Below are 20,608 nucleotides of genomic sequence, written 5' to 3' on the forward strand. Positions count from 1 at the left end.
CAAACAAATTTATTAACAAATTTACCAGTTTCAAAAATTAATAATGCACAACCTATTTATCTTATAAAAAAACAATGTTTATTGCATTTTCTTTTATACATTTAAATACATGTAATTGTAAATTAATTAATTGTGACTCTTTTTAACTTGCTGTGTTGTTACTTATGGCTTTGACTTCTTTCTGTTTTTCAACACACAATGTACGTCAACAACAATCAACAAGCATAAACATAAATAGTCTATTCCAGTTACAATATTCATCATAATTTAGTGTAAAATTATTTACAATATTGAAGTATTATGCATATTAGTAATTATGTATGTTTTTCTATATTTTCATTTAAAAATCACATTTTGAGGTATATTTAACTAGATGATAAATGCATCCCTCTATGCAATGGAGAAATCCCAAATGAAAAATGAGATTTGGAACTGAATTATACAAAAAAGAATCTCTGTTGTGCAACACTTTCCAAAGTTTTCTTGTGTGGGGTCTTTATAATTTGTTTTTCTTTTAGAAATTTGTACTTAATTTATGTCAAGATTCTCTTGTCTTTATTTAGAGTCCTTATGGTGTACATTTTTTCAAAACTAAAGTTAATTCAGAGAGGGATGGAATTAACACTACACATATCAAGAAATAAATAACACACTTCATACCTACAAGGTAATCAATTGATTGATTGATTGTTTGTTGCTTAACATCCAGTGGCAAATATTCAGGACGAAAACAAGTTCACAATAAATACAATAGGTAGGTTGATACAATGGAGGCCATCTGGGATGATAATCGGGGAAATTTGGACTGCCACTGGAAAATGAGGGTATTTTGGATAGGGACATACATTTTGCCTTGCAACAGGCCACCTACGGACCCCTCACAGAGTTATTGCAAGGGTTCTTAACGTGCAAAGAGCGTGGCACTCTCTTTACAGGAGGCATCGGATTTAACGTCCCCTTCTGACCGGACGTGACTGCGAACTTGATACATCCCGCACAGCCAAACGGACGCCCCACTTCGGCAAGCGTTTTACTGCTTGTCGGGAGAAGACCAAGTGACCATATTTCTATACCCCAGTCACCCTTGGGGAACAAGGTAATCAAGAATGACATCTTAATCTTATGAAATAAAAAATAAAAAACACAAAGAAAGTAACCTTACTAAAAACTTTAAATAGTTGTCAATGGCACTCAAGTAGGAAAAGGTATAAAATACATCTGAAAAATATTTAAAAAGGAGTTATTTCAAACCATATATATTAAAACAATACATTTCATGAATTTACATAACTCTATCAAAGTGGTAAAATATAATATAAAAGCTCAAAACTAAGTGCAAAAAAACAAGTCTTCTCTGTTCTTTGAAGTCATTCTTGCCATTCACTCTTTGACACTTGTACATGTATCATGGCAAGCACTAGGAAGTCTTGATAAACCTAAAATAGGATTGCTTTCATGTAAAATTCACAAAAACTGGTTCAATTACTGAACTAAACATTCATTATGAATTGAAAAAAAAAGTTTTAACTGTTTTGATTACATTTCCACAAGATGACTGGTTTTTGCAATGATATATTAAAGTTAAGTTGGAATGATGTCTTTTTCTGATCTTAATACTTAATAATCACACTTAATATTTTGATAGCTTGATTTAACTTTCAAGTTTTAAAATATTATCCTTTTAAAATCAAGGGCAGATAATTACATTGATTTGATCCAATTGTGTTTTTTTATTTTGTTTTTATTTTGTTAAGAAAATAAGGCTCCCGCACCCCTCTATTTTTATTTGTTATTTCAAATTTGCTTATAAAAAGAAATTCTCTGATTCACTTTTAACGGTAAAAAGTCCAAACTGTATAAAATTTTAATGAAGAAATACAATTTAATTGTTACACTTTTCTTTTAGACGAAAAAGTACACATGATTTTATAGCCATTACTTATTAAACAAATAAAAACAAGAGTGAACACACACCAGCTATTAGATAGTATTTAGCTTTCTGAAAGTATTGCATAAAACTGTGAGTCAACTCACTAAAGGAGCAACCCCCTCTCCTATATTTATTTAGTCAGAATGTGCAATTATCTCCCCTGAAATATTTCAGACCAATATGATTTTCCTTCATACACATTCCCAGGTGGTGTGCTGCACTTGTATAAAATTTCAACAATTTCGATCTAGCAGTTAAGGAGAACTTGCGCTTATCTTACAAGACACCGTTGCCACATATTGCGATATCAAACTAATTAAGTTCAATTATCTCCCATGAAATATTTCAGACCAGGATTATTTACTTTCATGCACATTCTCTGGTCGTGTCATTCAACTGTGTTCGCTTAAACCTTCAATGTTGTTAGAAAGATGTTTGTTTGGTAAAAATACTGCTATCAACTGCATTACACTCTGAAAATATACACATAGATATATATTTATATCGTTAGATACAGAATACATTATATACACACTCTTTAACTTGATTGACCAGATAAATGAAAAACTAAAAATTACAATTTCAAAACTTTGCATAAACATGTTAAAAGTACACTAAATTAATAGTGAATGATTAACTGCAATAATTCATATAATATAACAAGAGCTTCTTACAAACACAAATCACCATGTTTAAGATTTTTATGCTCCACCTACGATAGTAGAGGGGCATTATGGTTTCTGGTCTGTGCGTCTGTTCATTCGTTCGTCTGTCCATTCTTTTGTCTGTCCGTCCATCCAACCTGTCCTGCTTCATTTTAAAGTTTTTGGTCAAGAGTTAATATCAAAATTTCACGGTCCACTGAACATAGAAAATGATAGTGCAAGTTGGGCATCTGTGTACTTTGGACACATTCTTGTTTCTATATATTTATACTGTTTACATAAACCATATTCAAAAGTAAGACTTTGAAATAGGCAGTACATGTAGAAATAGCATTTTTCTTTAAAGAAGCAAACCTATCAATTTATTTTTTTGTGCTTTCAGATTGAAAATCAATTGACAATTTGTATACAAAAATATTGTTATTAACTGTACATGCTGTATCCAATTATTTTTTTTTAAAATCTATTATACTTTACCAAATGCTCTATGTGTGACATTCTCATCACAGAAACTCTCCTCTTCCTCAACAGCATTTTCTTTATTCAGTATCTCATAAAAAGAAAAAGCAAATTATATTGAAATTTACCACTGACACTCTACATATATATGATGTAATGAAAAAAAAAAAATGTGTCCATAGTACACGGATGCCCCACTCGTACTATCATTTTATAGGTTCAGTGGACCGTGAAATTGGGGTCAATACTTTAATTTGGCATTAAAATTAGATAGATCATATCATAGGGAATATGTGTACTAAGTTTCAAGTTGATTGGACTACAACTTCATCAAAAACTACCTTGACCAAAAACTTTAACTTGAAGCGAGACGCACGGACATTCGGACAAACAAACAGACACACAGACCAGAAAACATAATGCCCGGGCCTCTACTATCGTAGGTGGGGCATACAAAAATTAAAAGCTTGTTGATACCTCTATGTCTTTTTATTCAACCGGTTCAAATTCACTTTACGCAAAGGAAGGTACAGGACCTTTAACAAGCATAATGAAAGGTCATCTGTTATTTTTAGAAGATGCAATTTTTTATTGAAAATTCAATTCATAAAAAACAGAGACTCCTATTGTTTACTAGTTATGTTCTTATGTTATATTCTCCTGTTAACTTGTACGACCACCTGTCAAGTGACTACACATCAAATAAATTGTAAAGAAAGTAAGTAACATAAGTTCCATTTCAGTATGGTTCATCATTTAAAACTAATTTTTCAAATATTTGTTCAAAATGTTTTGTAATTTTTTTATAAACCTGCAAAAATATAAAAGTCCATCGGGTGTAGCTATATATATTACTGCCGGTGGGAAGGTCCAAACCAGTAAATGGAAACTTGGACCAGCACAAATTTGAACCCCTGTGTTCTAGTTTATAAATATATAAAGTTCAAATTTAAAGAACACCTTACAGCAGAATTAAATGGATAGCTATAATATTTTGTCAGATTTTGGAATTCCTCTAGTTCAACCATTTGAAAACTATAACCATAAGATATTTTTGTCACTTACACTCATTTTTTTCCCATAAATATTTAACATACAGGACAAGAAGTCATTTGTAAAAATCTTATAAAATCCTTGTAATTTTAGCATTTTGTAATAAAGTTTGCGAAATAAGACTTATCAATGATAAAGAAATTAAAATTTTAGAGAGAATTTTCCCGGAAAATTTTCAAAAGCTTATATCTCAAAAACAAACACTTTTATTATCTTTAGTTGTTTCAGTTCCTTTATTAATCATCTATCAATATTTACCTGTGTAATAAAAACCCTTGAAATTTTAAAACTCAAGCAACCATCCTTAAAATAATTTACCATATTATCAAATGGTGTACATGGTGTATTCTAAATATATATAACTAACCTAAAATGACGAATCTCTGTCTGTCTGAATTTTGCCTACAAAAAAATTGAAGGCATAGGAACATAAATTCTTATATATTATTTGACATCCATAAGTTCTTTCAATCATTTATTCTATCGAATGTTTTTATTTTTGTCTCCGGAAGATGCCCAGTGTTTGAATGAAGCCAGTAGTTTCATGTATTATATGACTTTATCAATAAAACCTTTTTTTACTTGATCAGTATGGCGACAAATAAAATAATATATCAAGTAGTCTCCTTTTGAGCTCATCACTGGACAAACAGAACAATCAAAGGTGCTCTGCAACAATAATCACCATGAATTTTAAGTAAACAACTATTGCACATATCACACATCTCTAAAAAAAAAAGTTTCATAATACAATGAAAGTGGAAATATATACTGTAAACCAGGAAATTTTCGCACCGTCTTCATTTAGTGATTTATTAACACAATCTAAATTTCGCACAGTTTTGAATTCACGATTTTTCTGTGGCCTGTATAAATATTTTCATAAATGATTTAGAAAGTGAACAGTTTGACATGTTTAGTAAATCAAGTGATAAGATCAGTCAGAAAGCTTTTGTTTTCGGTTCCTTAATGTTAAAGGAGTCTAAAAGTTGTGTCGTGTTTGATTGTAAAATCTCTTAGGTCCGAGTACACAGTTATTTCGTAGTGCATTTCTTTTAGACAATAAATGGAAATAAAAAAAATCCCACCTGTGCTTTCTCAATAATATTTTTAAAGTGTGTTGTACTACTTTTGGGACAAATTATATCAAAATTATAGAAAACTTCATTAGCTATAACTCAAAATATGGACAATTGTATGTTAAGGGGGGTCTTGAAATCTTTTGACAGCTTCCAAAGTGCTAATTTTTTACTTTTTCAGCTGGACCTAATCACTACTTTACATTAATATTTATGACCCAAATTTCTTTACAGTGTCATTTCACCCCCTACTTGCTATATGAGGAATAAAACATGGAAAAATAAATTTGGAAGGGGTATAACAAAAATTGGCAAGTAACACACTGTCCACACTAAGGACTATATTCGTGGAAAACGAAAATCAAAGGACGATAACTGTGTACTCGGACCTAATAACTGTAAATTCAGAAATTATTGCGATGATTTTTTTCATTGCAAAAAAATGCAACAGGGTTATAATCGCAATAATTTAAACTCGCATTTTGAAATATTTTATATGAATAAAAAAGGATTTTTCTCAATATCGCAAAGATTTAAATCGCATTTGAGTCTAGAATGACAAAATCGCAATAATAAGTGCACACAATAATTTCAGAATTTACAGTACACAATAACAGAAAAGAAGACCTGATTAAATATAGGAAGATGTGGTATGAGTCCAATTATATTCTTTATATGATTTTGTCTTTTGGATTTGAAGCAACACTATTAATGAATGAAAATGCAGATATTTGATATTTATACAGTTCAATAATATATATATTTCAGCACAATTCATTAACATATATAAAACAATACCTGATAAAAACTATGTAAAGCTTTGTTTGGGAGGACAGCAGTTACATCCTAACTTAAGTGACCCCAAACACTAGATCAGTCGTCTTCATCCTGTATTCATAAAAAATGCACAATATTAAATATGAAATGAAAGTACTAAAAATTTACAGTCTTAAAATAAAAGAAAAAGATTTCAGCAGTTGTACAATCATTAAGTGATTTTGTTGGTAAATCTAAATGGATATTTTTTTTAATTTTTGTCTGCTCTTTAAAATTCTTATATTTAAAAATAAATATGTAGTTCCAACTCGAACCCCGTTGAGTTTTGTTTCTTGAGAAGCCCTTAAAAATAAGAGTTACATGATCATGCAACAATGATCAACCCTTTTTCATAAGTGCTGCTTCTGTGAGACTAAATTAAGAATTTAAAGTTTTATTTAAAATGCTGCCTTTTTTTCTACCAATCTCAACTGAAGACATACTTCTCTTATTAAAGGCAGGTTCTCCAGATGATTTCTTCATTTGTACATCTTGTAATCAAAATTCCAATAAAATTAACTTTATTAACCTATAACAAAAATATGATATTCTAAAATCTTAAAATTTATTCATGTGATATGTAGATATAAGAAGATGTACATGATATGAGTACAACGGCATGTATTTAATTATTCAAAATCAAAAACTGCATTTACAAATAAAAAATGTGTGTATAAACCTGAATAAACTTTAAAAAGAACTGTGAAATCCCCATAATCACTTCTATTTTTACATTTAATATAAATCTTTATTGCAAGTTACGATCGAAAGTCAAGTTGCTTGAAAATAATGAAAACTGTTTTTATGTTGGTGTATCTCTTTAACAATTTTGAATTATGATTGCTTTTAGAATTGTATACGGTATTGTTGATTCTTTTTTATGTTTAGACTTTATTTGTGTCTCGTGTAATAAAAATGTAATCTCTACATAAAGTAAAGAAGTAAGTTAGAAACAGATAGCCTTTTGAAATACAGTGGATGGCTTGTAATCTAACTATTTTAAAATTTTATAGCTATCACCTATATATCAAATGTAAAGTGAGATAGTAACTAAAGTACAAGTAAATTCATAAGTTTTCCCAACAACAAGTATGATTGCTGTTTGCTTACCGCCAAACTTTAATTATTCATATACAGATGAGGATACTCACAGGTGTCCTGTCTAGGCACGGAGTCAGATTTTCTATACCATTTCCCATGATCATGATGTGCATCACTGCATCTGAAGAATTGGGCCTTTGCATTACACTCATGTCATGATCATTGATGGAGCTTCTGAACTGAGAAAGACCTCAGTAACATATCATCTTGATGGTGACTCCAATCCTGTAAACTTAATGTTTCATCACGGCTTCAGGTGGATCACTACAGATATAGCTAAAAAAAAATCACCAATGATTTTTCTTAAAATTTGCATACGTATACTATGCAATGGCCTCTAAAAAAATTTGAGTCAAAAAAATCATGATGTCTCCAGATTGGTTTCCACAAATTCCTATAGAAAAAAGAAAATAATCAAACATATCAAGATCAATTTTTGTCAGAGGTGTTACCATGGTATTGCATGTAAATATATTTTACACAAAAAAGTAGAATAGGATTCAAATAAGATTTATCAAACTGTAAAAATACCTGTACAAATGTAGAAAAGAAACACCATTTTTCATTTTTGTTAAATTCATGGATTTCTAGTTTTCTGAAGAAGAAAAAAACATAGTGATAGTAAAATTGAGAATGGAAATGGGGAATGTGTCAAAGAGACAACAACCAGACCGTAGAAGAAAAAAAAACAACAGCAGAAGGTCACCAACAGGTCTTCAATGTAGCGAGAAATTCCGGCACCCGGAGGTGCCCTTCAGCTGGCCCCTAAAAAATATACACTAGTTCAGTGATAATGAACGCCATACTAATTTCCAAATTGTACACAAGAAACTAAAATTAAAATGATACAAGACTAACAAAGGCCAGAGGCTCCTGACTTGGGACAGGCGCAAAAATGCGGCGGGGTTAAACATGTTTGTGAGATCTCAACCCTCCCCTATACCTCAAGCCAATGTAGAAAAGTAAGCGCATAACAATACGTACATTAAAATTTAGTTCTTAATAAGTCTATTCAAAGGTTTAGTTAGTTTATGAGGTGAATACTGACACCTTTGTGCTTTATAAACAATATTTCTTTATTGACTTCTTCATTGGTTGTTGTTGATATGGTTCATTAATATTTCCCATCTTTTATAAAAATTTGACCATTGGTTTTCCTGTTTGAACTAGTCACTAGTCATTTTGGGGCACTATATGTAGCTTGCTGTTCCGTGTGACCAAAGGCTTTGTTTTGAAGGCCCCTCTTTGACCTACCTTTGCCTATTTTTTACACACTGTGACTTGTAGGAGCCTTATAGCTGTCTCTTGCTCCTGCAACTGCCAGATACTTGCCACAATCAACAAACTGGTTATACTGCCATGGATTTGCATGGTGCTCATACTGGATAACCATCCTTTGACATGGCCACTTTGTTGTTCTCTATTTTGCAAAGCATTGTAAATTTTACGGACGCCATCACAAGCTGGTTGACCATTATGGAATAACCCTTTCACAGATGTTATCAGATATGTTTCTTACGTCGTAACTCCCCTTCCCTTTTCATGAATGTGACCTTCAAAATTATACTATTTACCAGGTTTGTAATAACACGAGCAACACAATGTGTGCCACATGTGGAGCAGGATTTGCTTACCCTTCCAGAGCACCCGAGATCACCCCTAGTTTATGGTGGGGTTCGTGTTGCTCAGTCTTTAGTTGTCTATGTTGTTTCTTGTGTTACCTATTATTTGTATGTTTGTCTTTTTCATTTTTAGCCATGGCGTTGTCAGTTTATTTTCGATTTAAGAGTTTGACTGTCGCTCATGTATCTTTCGCCCTCTTTCCTTTTTGTTCTAGGGATGTCCATTTTAGAAGTTGGAGCATTGTGTCTCATTGACACTAATACCACATCTTCTTATTTCTATTGCATATAAAACCAAAATTTAGCTCAATATCTGAAGTCATTAATCATGTTAATACCGTTGATTAAAAATGTCATATTTAAAACTTTAACTGTTAAACTTTTAAAGCTTAATTTAGTCTCTAATTTGGCAAAAAAACAACACACCATAGTAACTTATTGTAGCAGTCACCTAGCAGTAGCATACAAAACATCAGGTCACCAATACCATTGGTGTAATACCCATCTACTATGCCTTTGAAGACTACCTGAAGACTAAAACTGAAGGCATGTACATGTAGGAAAAACAATAAAAGTGAAATTTCACATTAATTAAGAAAAAAGATGGGTCCTGTACAAAATTAATCCCAGGGATAGCATTGAACTGCAGGCTCTTTAATTAAGAAAAAGAGACATTAATGCATTATAAAATTATTAATGAAAACATTGGGGATGCAGTCAATAAACCAAATTATGATGATTTTTAAGGCTTTTAACCTACCGGTTTCAGCATTTTGCCATTTTCTTAGTTGTCTTGGAGTCTTTATTTTGAAGCATGGTACCACATTATGTGTGTATTTTAAGGTTCCAAGATTCTACAAATGACTTACTTCACAACAGGCCATACTAAACTTTCATGAAACATTTGCAACTGAACGTTAAGCAAGAAATAATCAATCTAAAGTTGTCACCAAGAATGCAAAAACTGCAATTTTGAGAGATTCTGTCAATGACATCCAAACAAAATATAAGGGCATCAATAAACCAAATTATGATTATTGTTAAGGCTTTTAACCTACCGGTTTCAGCAAAAGGTTGAAATTCATTCTTCTTATCTTCCATTGCTGAAGAGGCTGAGCAAGACAGGGTTGATAAAAGATTCAGAAGTGGAAGTTTAACGGTGAATGATGCTGAAAGTCAGAAACTTTTCTATCACCAGCTTTTACCACCAGAAGATCGTCGACCTTTTAAAACGTTTCCTCGAATGCAATCTAGCAGACAAGAAAAAAATTCTTTTACGAATCAAAACCATAGCGAAAATAGAAGTTAAAAATTATTGACTAAAAGGCTATAGCAATGGCGCCTGTCACGTCGAAAGGTCGTACGTTGTAAGAGTAAGTTTTGAGACGTCTACGGGAGAGTTTTACATCTCCGGAACTGGTCTCTGTCTTTTGTTAGCGCTACTAGCAGTAACATCTGTACTGTACACTCTGGAAATCGGACTTTGTTAGTGCTACTAGCAGACTAACATCACTAATAGAATCCTTATAGTAGCAGCTAATATAATAGGATCGGGTGGATATTTAAAGATAATATTTATTAATAAATTACAAGTAAAGCGTTGGTGAATAAGAATTGCACAGAAGTTAAAGAGAATATTTATCATTAAATTTTAAAATAAAAGGATAGAAGAATAAACGTAAATAAAACTAATTAAAGAAAGTTTAACTTGTTTATAGAACAATTTCCTAAAAATATAAATGTAAAGTGTTTAATCTTTTAAGAATATTTGATAACGTTGTCTCAAACATGTCCCCAGCTAACTGAAGATGATATAATAATGGGTATAGTGTATATCCCACCTGAAAATACTCGTTATACTTCTGAAAATGCGATGTCAGAAATTGAAATAGAATTTCTTGAATTACAAAAGAATAGTAACTGTATTTTTCTTCTGGGTGATTTCAATAGTCGCACTGCAAATGAACACGATTTTTTTAATATATCTGATTTCGAAGAACATTTAACTGATTTTATAGATGTAAATGAGTCTAATGACATTCATGTCTTAGACGATCTTAAGATACCAAGAATACGTAATAGTTCTGATACTGTTGTCAATACATATGGAAGAAAATTAATTCAATTTTGTAAAAATAATAACATGTATATTTCAAACGGAAGAGTCGGTAAAGACCGAGTACTTGGTAAACCAACAAGTCGAAGTATTAGTGTAGTAGATTATATTTTATGTACTGCTAATATATTATGTAAAGTAGATGATTTTGAAGTTTCTGATTTTTGTTATTTATTCTCAGATATACACGCTCCTTTGTGCTTGTCTCTAACTGTAAATGGTTGTAATGCTACACAAGGTGAAAGCGAAGTAATTAATGACAATAATGTACACATTGGTAAATGGAAACATGAAAAGACAATTGAATACAAAAACAACATTGATGTTGATAAAGTAAACGAATTATTGTTAAATGTAATGTCTAAATATGACGATATAAGTTGTCTAAATATGACGATATAAGTTCAGTTGATAGTATTGTAAGTGATATTACGACTGTATTATTGAGTGCTGCAAAAGACACTTTTGGGGTATTTACTAAAAATTAAAAAAACATTGGTCGGGAAGGGAATTTTTCAAACAAAGATTGGTTTAATAAAGAATGTAAAAAAGTTAGACAAGAATTTCGAAAAAACAGAAGACTTTATAAACACTATGGCTCTAATTTATTTAAAGAAAGACTTCGACAGTCAGAAAAACATTACAAAAAAGTCATGGACGAGAATACTAAACTATATAACGAAAACTTGCGCACTAAGATGAGAAATATGCGATTCAAAAACCCCAGGGAATTTTGAAAAATTTGGAATAAAGTTAAACATAAAAACAATTGTAATATCACCACTGAGTCATTGTTTATTTTTTTTAAAGATATAAACAAAAACAAGTATGAAGGAGATACTTATGATATTAACAATGATGTTAGCCAAACATCTTCAAATTCTATGTTAAATGAAAGTATTACAACTGAAGAAATATTAAAAGCTAAAAAACATATAAAAAATAACAAATCGTCGGGGGACGATATGATTGTAAATGAATACATTTCCACGTCTATTGATTGTATGATTGATATTTATGTGTATATATTTAATATTGTTTTTGATTCGGGTATTTTACCCGAGGCGTGGATTATAGGTAATGTCATACCAGTCTTTAAGAACAAAGGTAGCTCTGCCGAACCACAGAATTACCGTCCTATCACTCTTTTGTCATGTCTTGGTAAGATTTTTACTTCTATTTTAATCACTAGATTATGTGAGTATCTTGATGAGTACTCTATTTTACTAGAAAATCAAGCCGGTTTCAGACATGGATATTCAACTACTGATCATTTATATTCAGTATATGCACTATTTGAGTTACTAAGATAAAGGAAGAAGAAACTTTACTGTGCCTTTGTCGACTTTGAAAATGCCTTTGATTGTATACTCAGAAATTTTTATTATTTAAACTTTTAGAGAATAATATAAATGGCAAATTTTTCCGTATTATACAAAATATGTACGAAAATGTAAAATAATGCATTTTTTCCATATTGGTATTATTTTAGTAAGTTTCTCTATATGAATTGGATTTTGAATAAAAAAGCTTATTACATTGGTTGCAATGAATTACATATAGATTCCAACACTGCAATAAGTGTATTACGATATTTCTCCACTCGAGACAGTTAAATTTTATTATTTAAAGCGCGAGGCTTGCCGAGCTCTTTAAATAACTAAAATTTAACTGTCGAGAGTGGAGAAATATCTTAATACACGAGTTATAGTGTAGGAATCTGTTTCTCTATTGATTTTTATCCTTCTTTTTCAAAGATTTTCAGAAACTTGTGTTCTTTATATGCGACGTCATCAGGCATGGTCGCCTTTTTTCATGACGTCACAATAGGAAAATTCAGAAAAAAACAAAACATTTAGACGTCATAATCAAATTTCAACTAATCATTTGCCGAGAACAGATTTTTCACTAGTGAGGAGAAATATTTTTCTCACACCGGTCAGGAAATGTGAAAATAGCACAAAAATTAGAGAAATTGATTTCTCAGTTAAATAAAAACCGATAATTTCACATGTGAAATAAACGTGGTTATTTCACTCTCTGACGTCATACAACAATAGGCGTTGTCAAGACGCCGATAACGTCGGATCAAAACAAATTGTCAATGCGTAGGAAAAAGATATAGTTCCTTACATTTTCTACATTAATTTCATAAAAAAGGCATTTGCCAATGTAATAAAAAGAATAACTAATCGCCGTATTTGAATATAAAAAATGACCGAACGCCGCTATGGATTAAACTCGTGCTGCGCACTCGTTTAATCCATGCGTCGTTCGGTCACGCGTTGTCTTATTTTTTATATTCAAATACGGCGATTAGTTATGCTATAAATATTCACCTGAGAAAGTGTTATTCACCGCGCTAAACGTCACGCGCTTTTACATACAACGTTATGGTAAAATGTTTCATGTACAATTTGTTTTGGTATATGTTTGACATTAAATACATTTACTTCTCTCGGAATATGGAATAAAACAATTACTGGCCTCAGTGAATATCATTTTTTCAAAAGTCAATAAAACCGCATATTTACCTCATAAAAAAACAGTAATTGTATAATATTTAATGGTGAGAAATCAGACTTATTTACTTGTGAAATGGGTGTAAGACAGGGCCATTCCCAATTAAAATTTATTAAAAGTCTGATCAAGATCCTGTGAATCGTGGAGGGAAATTCAAACTTAAATTAAAATTTGTAAAAAAAATAATTTGATCACGACAACAATCAGATAGTGTTCAGGAAGCGTCGATATTCAACCGTTTCCAAGCGAATGTGTCCCGATAATCCCGTTCTGAATCCGCTTCTAATCCGATTCGTATTTTTCGCCAGGTAAAATTCGACCGAGTCTGTCACGACTGCGTCCCGACTCTACCGAATGTAATCCGACAGAGATCAGACAGTAACCAGACAGTGAACCGACGCTGACGGAAGTTATCCGTTCGAAAACTGTCGGCATATTCGGGATGATCAGGTACTGTCGGAACGTAATCCTATCACGGTCCACTCTATCGCATTGCAAACGGCTTTGTGTGGTCTCAGTCGTATTGTATTGTGTAATTGTCGGGACTCTAACGTGGGTATCATTGACGAATTTCGTATTTATAACGGCACTGTTTCGGAACGGTTTCGGCAAAAAACGGTTCGCAGTCGACAAGATCTGGATGCAATCTGGACTCAATCGGCAGAAAAACAGCTATGAAAAATTACTCCAGATCATTCCCGTTCCACAGGACACCGTCCAGAATACACAAAACATTGTTCGGAATTCGATCCGATACAGCAGAATCTGTCACAACATAGCCACGATTGTAATCCGACTAGACAAAATCGACTGAGTTGCCCCGAATGTTACGGAACGCACCTAACTGTCGGGGTGCTTTGCTGAACTATTCGGACCCTTCCCGACCCGTAGGAATCTGTTACGAACTAAAACGACTGCGTTCAGACAATGAGAGGACATTCAAGATAATTGAGGATACTAATCCGACTTTTTCACTTTTCGTGTCGTATTGCTCTCTGATCTCAAACGGGAGCAATAATCGGCAATGTGTGAACCCCGCATTAGTGATGACCTCGAACACGAGTTAACAGTATTTAAAAATATTTATTATATGCGGATGACACTGTGATGTTTTCCGAGATTAGTGAAGATTTACAAAAAAAATTGATGATTATTGTCAAAAATGGCAACTTAAAATAAATGTTAACAAGACAAAAGTTCTTATATTCTCCAAAGAGAGACAACCCAAAAATATTAGATTTGCTATACAGAATAGAGAATTAGAAATTGTAACTAAGTATACATACCTCGGTATATTTTTTGCTAGAAGTGGTTCTTTTTTAAAGACCCGAAAATATATTTGTGAACAAGCTACAAAAGCAATGTATGGTATTTTAAAAAGTGTAGACAAAACAGTTTGACTATACAATATCAGTTAGACATGTTTGATAAGATAGTTTTACCTATTCTTCTTTATGGTTCGGAAATTTGGGGATTTGAAAATTTTGATTTGATAAAACGTGTACATTTAAATTTTTGTAAGCTTGTTCTACATTTAAAACACAGTACACCTAGCTGTATTGTTTATGCGGAATTGGGTAGATATCCTGTAATTGTTAATGCCAAAGTTCGTATGGTTAGTTTCTTATGTAGATTACTACACTGTACTATGTGGTAAAGAAAGTAAAATTTCATGTCTTTTATATAAACTATTGTATATTAATTTTCATAACTATGGTCTAAATTGTAAATGGATATCATTTGTGAAAAATGTTTTTATACATGTGGAATGTCAAATATCTGGTTGAACCAAATGTTAGATAAATGGGTAATTAAAAGTATTGAGTTGAAACTTAAAGACCAGTTTTTGCAGAATTGCCTAAGCGAAATTAACACTACTCCTAAATGCTTATGTTATAGAATTTTTAAAACTGATATTAAATTAGAAAGCTATTTTTTCAAATTGTCAATATATAATCAATTTATATTGTGTAAATTTAGATGTGGAAGTCACCGATTACCCATCGAGACGGGAAGGTGGAATAACATATCAAGAAATGATAGGTTGTGCCATTTTTGGAATCAAGAGACGTAGGTGATGGATATCATTATGTTATGTCATGTAATGCTCTAAATCAAGAAAGAAAGAGGTTGTTACCATACTATTGTACTCTTCGTCCAAATATTTATAAATATCAACAATTGATGAGCTCTAATAATTATATTGTTCTTGAAAAACTTTGTAGATTTATAAAAATTATAAATATGAGGGTCACTCCTCCTGGTTAGTTTGTAATTTAATGTTTATGTTTGTATTGTTCATATGTGCTTCAATATTTAATGTAATTGTTTACATATCCTCTGTAACTATGCAATTTTTAGTTTATGAGAAATAAAATTCATTCATTCATTCAATTGATAAATGTGTCAGCTTCGAAGGCATAAAGATAATTGTATATACTTTTAAAATTAATAGACTTGAACAATTAAGTAATTCTGCCTTTAACCGATAAAGTCCATTGTTTATTATAAGAGATCAGAGAAAGCGATTGTATTGAGTAACAAAATATTACGTGTCAAATTAAGTCCAGTCTGCTATATAAAGTCGTGCAAAACTATTTGGTTCATTAGACTGTGAACCAGAATAAAATGTAGTTAGCAGACTGGATTGTCTTTTAAGGTCAGTAAATATGTTAATATTGTTTAATAGTTGCTTTATAAATTGATAAGAAACGAGTTTAAAGATTTAAAAGATGATCTCCAGTAAAGTAATTTTTATTCATATTCACAAGTAAAATTGTGGTACAGTTTAAATAAATAGTAGGCACAGTTTGAAATGATATTTAGGTTAATGATTTGTGTAAAAGATTCTTAACTTATAAAAAAGGTATTTAACTTATTCGTAAAGATAACTTTTGAACATACAGTTCTTATTTTGATACTTGATTTAATATTAAAAGTAAACGAATTAAAGGGAGATAACATGACTGTTCATTTATGGCGCGTATACTATTGTCGGGTTTTATATTATTGTTCGATTTATGTCGCGAAATAATTGATGTATAACTATGATGGAAAAGTAATGTAATCTGTATTATAACTGTTGTAAATAACGATTAGACTGTGAACCAGAATAAAATGTAGTTAGCAGACTGGCTTGTCTTTTAAGGTCCCGTTGTCATGCCGAGACCAAGCTAATTCCCAAATAATGTAACATCAATGTGAGCAGTTCCCCGCAAAAAGAATCGACAAAACCATGAAAGAAAGACTTCAACACAAGTTACAAAGACGGGACCAAGTTCCTGCATAATATATGTGTCGATACCCCACACCTTTTCATTGGAAAATCAAACAAACTATGGTACATATCAAGTTACGATATCCCGATCTTGTGATGAAAAAATCTTTGTTGTATTGTTCAAATATGTATTTTTTATTTTTTTTTAAATTGCTGGTAAATTTATATGTACAATTCAAAATATGATAAACACTCTTTAGTCACCTTTTCGGTATATATAAATATTTATTTTGTACGAGGATTATTTTATTTTTATTTTAGATTAGATTCTTAACATATTTTGTGCTGTCCTTTTCTTTTTGTCTTGTATACTTATTCAGTGGTAGTTTGTTTATGTTACATATTTGTTTTTCGTTCATTTTTTGTACATAAATAAGCCGTTAGTTTTCTCGTTTTACATTGTTATTTCGGGGCATTTTATAGCTGACTATGCGGTATGGGCTTTGTTCATTGTTGAAGACCGTGCGGTGACCTATAGTTGGTAATTTCTGTGTCATTTTGGTGTCTTGTGGAAATTGTCTCTTTGGCAATCATACCACACCTTCTTTTTTTTATATTTTTTGTACACATTTTGTTTTTGTCTCTGATAAAGTCACCTTAAAAGGGTGAGCCATTGGTGGCATTCGGCTGTTGTCTGCTCTATGGTCGGGTTGTTGTCGCTTTGACGCATTCCCCATTTCCTTTCTCATTTTTATCTATAATAGAATCTTAATTGTCAAAATGACTGGTTTTGTGCTTATTTTCACTTCAAATACTATAAATGAATATAATAGGACAACAAGAAACGACCAATGCAATGCATATGCAATGTATTTAATAAATTTGGCCAAGCAATTCTACTGGAAATCTCCAAGTGATTGTACAGGAAGGCTCCGAGTAATATTACAGTAAACTTTGACTTGCAAGCGATTGTACAGTCAATAAAAGTATCCGACATGGAGAAAATTAATATATTTGGATTTCTACTGGGACAATGGCTTTAAAACTTTCAGACAGGTAAGACTCTATATTAGAAAAAGTACATGTGAAAATTCAGGTAGCAAACATTGATTTTTCGATGTTTATTTGACATTTTTGATCGCTGTTGTGTGACAATTTTGATCGTTTAACATGGAGCTGCACCATTCTAAGGAAAACGTTTGGATGCATATATACCTCTTATTATTTTATTGGTTCATATTTACATAAAGAATGTTTTAGCTATCAAAACTTAAAGCAGAAACGTTATATAAGAGTTCGTCAAAGTTTCCACCAAGCAACTTGTTATTTTGCAAATGTCGGAGCACCGCTTGACAGTCTCCCGAATGACCAAATTAGTAGAAAACCGTACAGTTCCGTTCCCACACTGTGTAACAGGGTCAGCAATAAGATATCAAATGTCTATTTATAGACACCGAGTGATGACAGATGCAGATAAAAATAAGAACAAATAATTTCTAACCGATTATTTAACTATATGTTCCTGTAGTAATTAAAGCTGGGGTCACACATTCACGATTTTTACTACCGTCCTTGACAGGACCATTCCCGATTAAAATTTGTCAAAAGTCTGATCAAGATCCTGGGAATCGTGAAAGGAAATTCAAACTTTAATTAAAATTTGTAAAGCTGGGGTCACGCATTTACGATATTTACTGCCGTCCTTGACAGGACCATTCCCGATTAAATTTGTCAAAATTCTGATCAAGATCCTGTGAATCGTGGAAGGAAATTCAAACTTTAATTAAAAATTGTAAAAAAAATAATTTAATCACGACAACAGTCAGATATTGTTCAGGAATCGTCGATATTCAACCGTTTCCAAGCGAAGTTATCCCGACAATCCCGTTCCCAGTCCGCTTTTAATCCGGTTTGTATCTTTCGCCTGCTAAAATTTGACCGAGTCTGTCACGACTGCGTCTCGATTCTACCGAATGTAATCCGACAGAGATCAGACAGTTATCAGAGTTGGGTTTCTGACCGTTATCGTGTTTGTCGGATGCTGGGTTTTATGGACTTCCGTTACCTGTTATGGTTGGACTTAACCAACAGCACACCTTACGGACTTATGAGTATGGGTAAGTGCCTGAAAACAGTTAAAGCAAACACAGTGAATTTGGTTTTAGATGTTATATCTTCTAAAGCGCATTCGATAATCATATATATTTAACACAATATAATAGTATGTAATACAAATAATAGAAACATGTAATTCATATAAATGATCAAATAATATCTATAGTATACATATTTTATGTAAATGCATGAGCATATGCATTTAAACTGATGAACACGTATGCTTATAATATTTCTTATAAATAAAAGCTTATTTAGCATTCAAATATATGAGCAAGATGCGGACTTAATCTTAAATATATGAGCATAATGCGAGACAGACTATTTGAACCTAACAGAGCATAAAGTACGTGCTGACCAGCATAAAATAATGAATATATAATATTTTGACAAGGGGCATGCAAGAACATGTTGAGATCTGGTATCTTTCGAAATATAAACATGGTAGAGCATATATGACGCTTGTAAAAGCTTAAAACTATAAACCTATGAACCCAAAAATATCAATTCCGACAATGAGCATTGGTTGAGAAATATTCGAAATCGAGACAAACTTAGCATTACGAAACTAATCGCGAATATGCAAATAATATAAATATGAAACTATAATATGAATTGGGGAAAAAACCAAGGTATGATAAGCTATTGCAACTGGCCCCCTATTTTTCCCAAAATTAAAATGAGTATAACCTGTTCATCATCACATTATTTTAAAAGCGCATTATCAAATCTCTCAAAAAATCAAAAGAACTGTCATGATAATGTGTGTTAAAATGATTAAATGCCTCGCTCTATTCCTCTTAATTCGTGAATTTAATCGAAATCGTGATTTTTGTTACCCTTCCAGCACAATTTTAACTATGAGCGGACGCGAGTACCACGACGATATTTGTGTGTGTTGCTTGTTTGGCACATATGATTAACTGTTTTCAATATAATCGTGGTACTCGCGTCCGCTCATAGTTAAAAAATAACATTTCCTCCCAAAAAATATGCCTTTTTGACGGATGATAAAAGTATATAAACCAAGGACCGGATCGGACTATCATTTCCGAATCTGCATTCTTAAAGCTGAACCTACGGAACTGGAAACAAAATTAATTTTTACCGACGAAATGGGATAGGAATAGTTTGTGTGTTTAGTGGTAAGTATTCATTCATGGTTTTATTTAAGAAAATGGTTAAATATTATGAACGGAGGATATATAAATCACTTTTTTCAAAGGTTTCAAGTAAAACGAGCATCCAAATAGTCTACCGGTATTTTTTCTTGTGCATTCTTTTATCCCCCTTTCTAATTAAATGTCAAAGTTTGTGGGACAAGGACTATTTGTTATTCCTGTTAATTAACGTTCAAGCTATGTTTTATTAGAAATGAAGTTCCGAAACATGTACCCAACCGGCCGCCCTCCCCCTCAAACGACAATTGAAAAAAAAAACACCACATATCGAAAAATTCAGATCATCTTCAGAGAAATACAGAATAAATTTATCTGAAGTTATTTGAGATTTATAGATTTAATCGAAGTTCATGTGCAGTTCTTTAGAAAACAAAGGGTGGAAATAGAAAAAAGACGACCGAGTTTAATGTAGCAGACGATTTTCAATGATTTAATTTGCCAATTCACGGTGAAAAGGATAGTACAGCAAAAAAAAAATAATATTGGAATTTTCCTTCAAGAAAATTTGCAAATAAATAATATATAACATGCAAACACTAAAAATAAAACATTAAACAGGTATTTAAAAAGGACGTTTAATAACATGGAAATACACCACATTTGTAAATACATCTTATTTCGTTCAATTAGGAATTGTGCGTTCGTGGCGTAATAGGTTAGCGGTTTATTTGGAATGCCCATGATACTGAGTTCGAGACTCGATAAAATGAATATTTTTGGAGATTTGTTTT

General features: G+C 31.9%; 1 long non-coding RNA gene across 1 annotated transcript; it reads right to left on the reverse strand.

Annotated features, from left to right (window-relative positions):
* Positions 1 to 37: 37 nt before the first annotated feature.
* On the reverse strand, positions 38 to 3,955 carry LOC139497911 (uncharacterized). The gene is made up of 3 exons (XR_011657764.1): positions 3,073 to 3,955; positions 2,295 to 2,403; positions 38 to 1,436 (listed from the first exon to the last, which is right to left on the reverse strand). It is a non-coding gene; the product is annotated as an uncharacterized lncRNA (long non-coding RNA).
* Positions 3,956 to 20,608: the final 16,653 nt, after the last annotated feature.

The sequence above is a fragment of the Mytilus edulis genome, chromosome 12 (assembly GCF_963676685.1).
Source record: "Mytilus edulis chromosome 12, xbMytEdul2.2, whole genome shotgun sequence".
Lineage (NCBI taxonomy): Eukaryota > Metazoa > Mollusca > Bivalvia > Mytilida > Mytilidae > Mytilus > Mytilus edulis.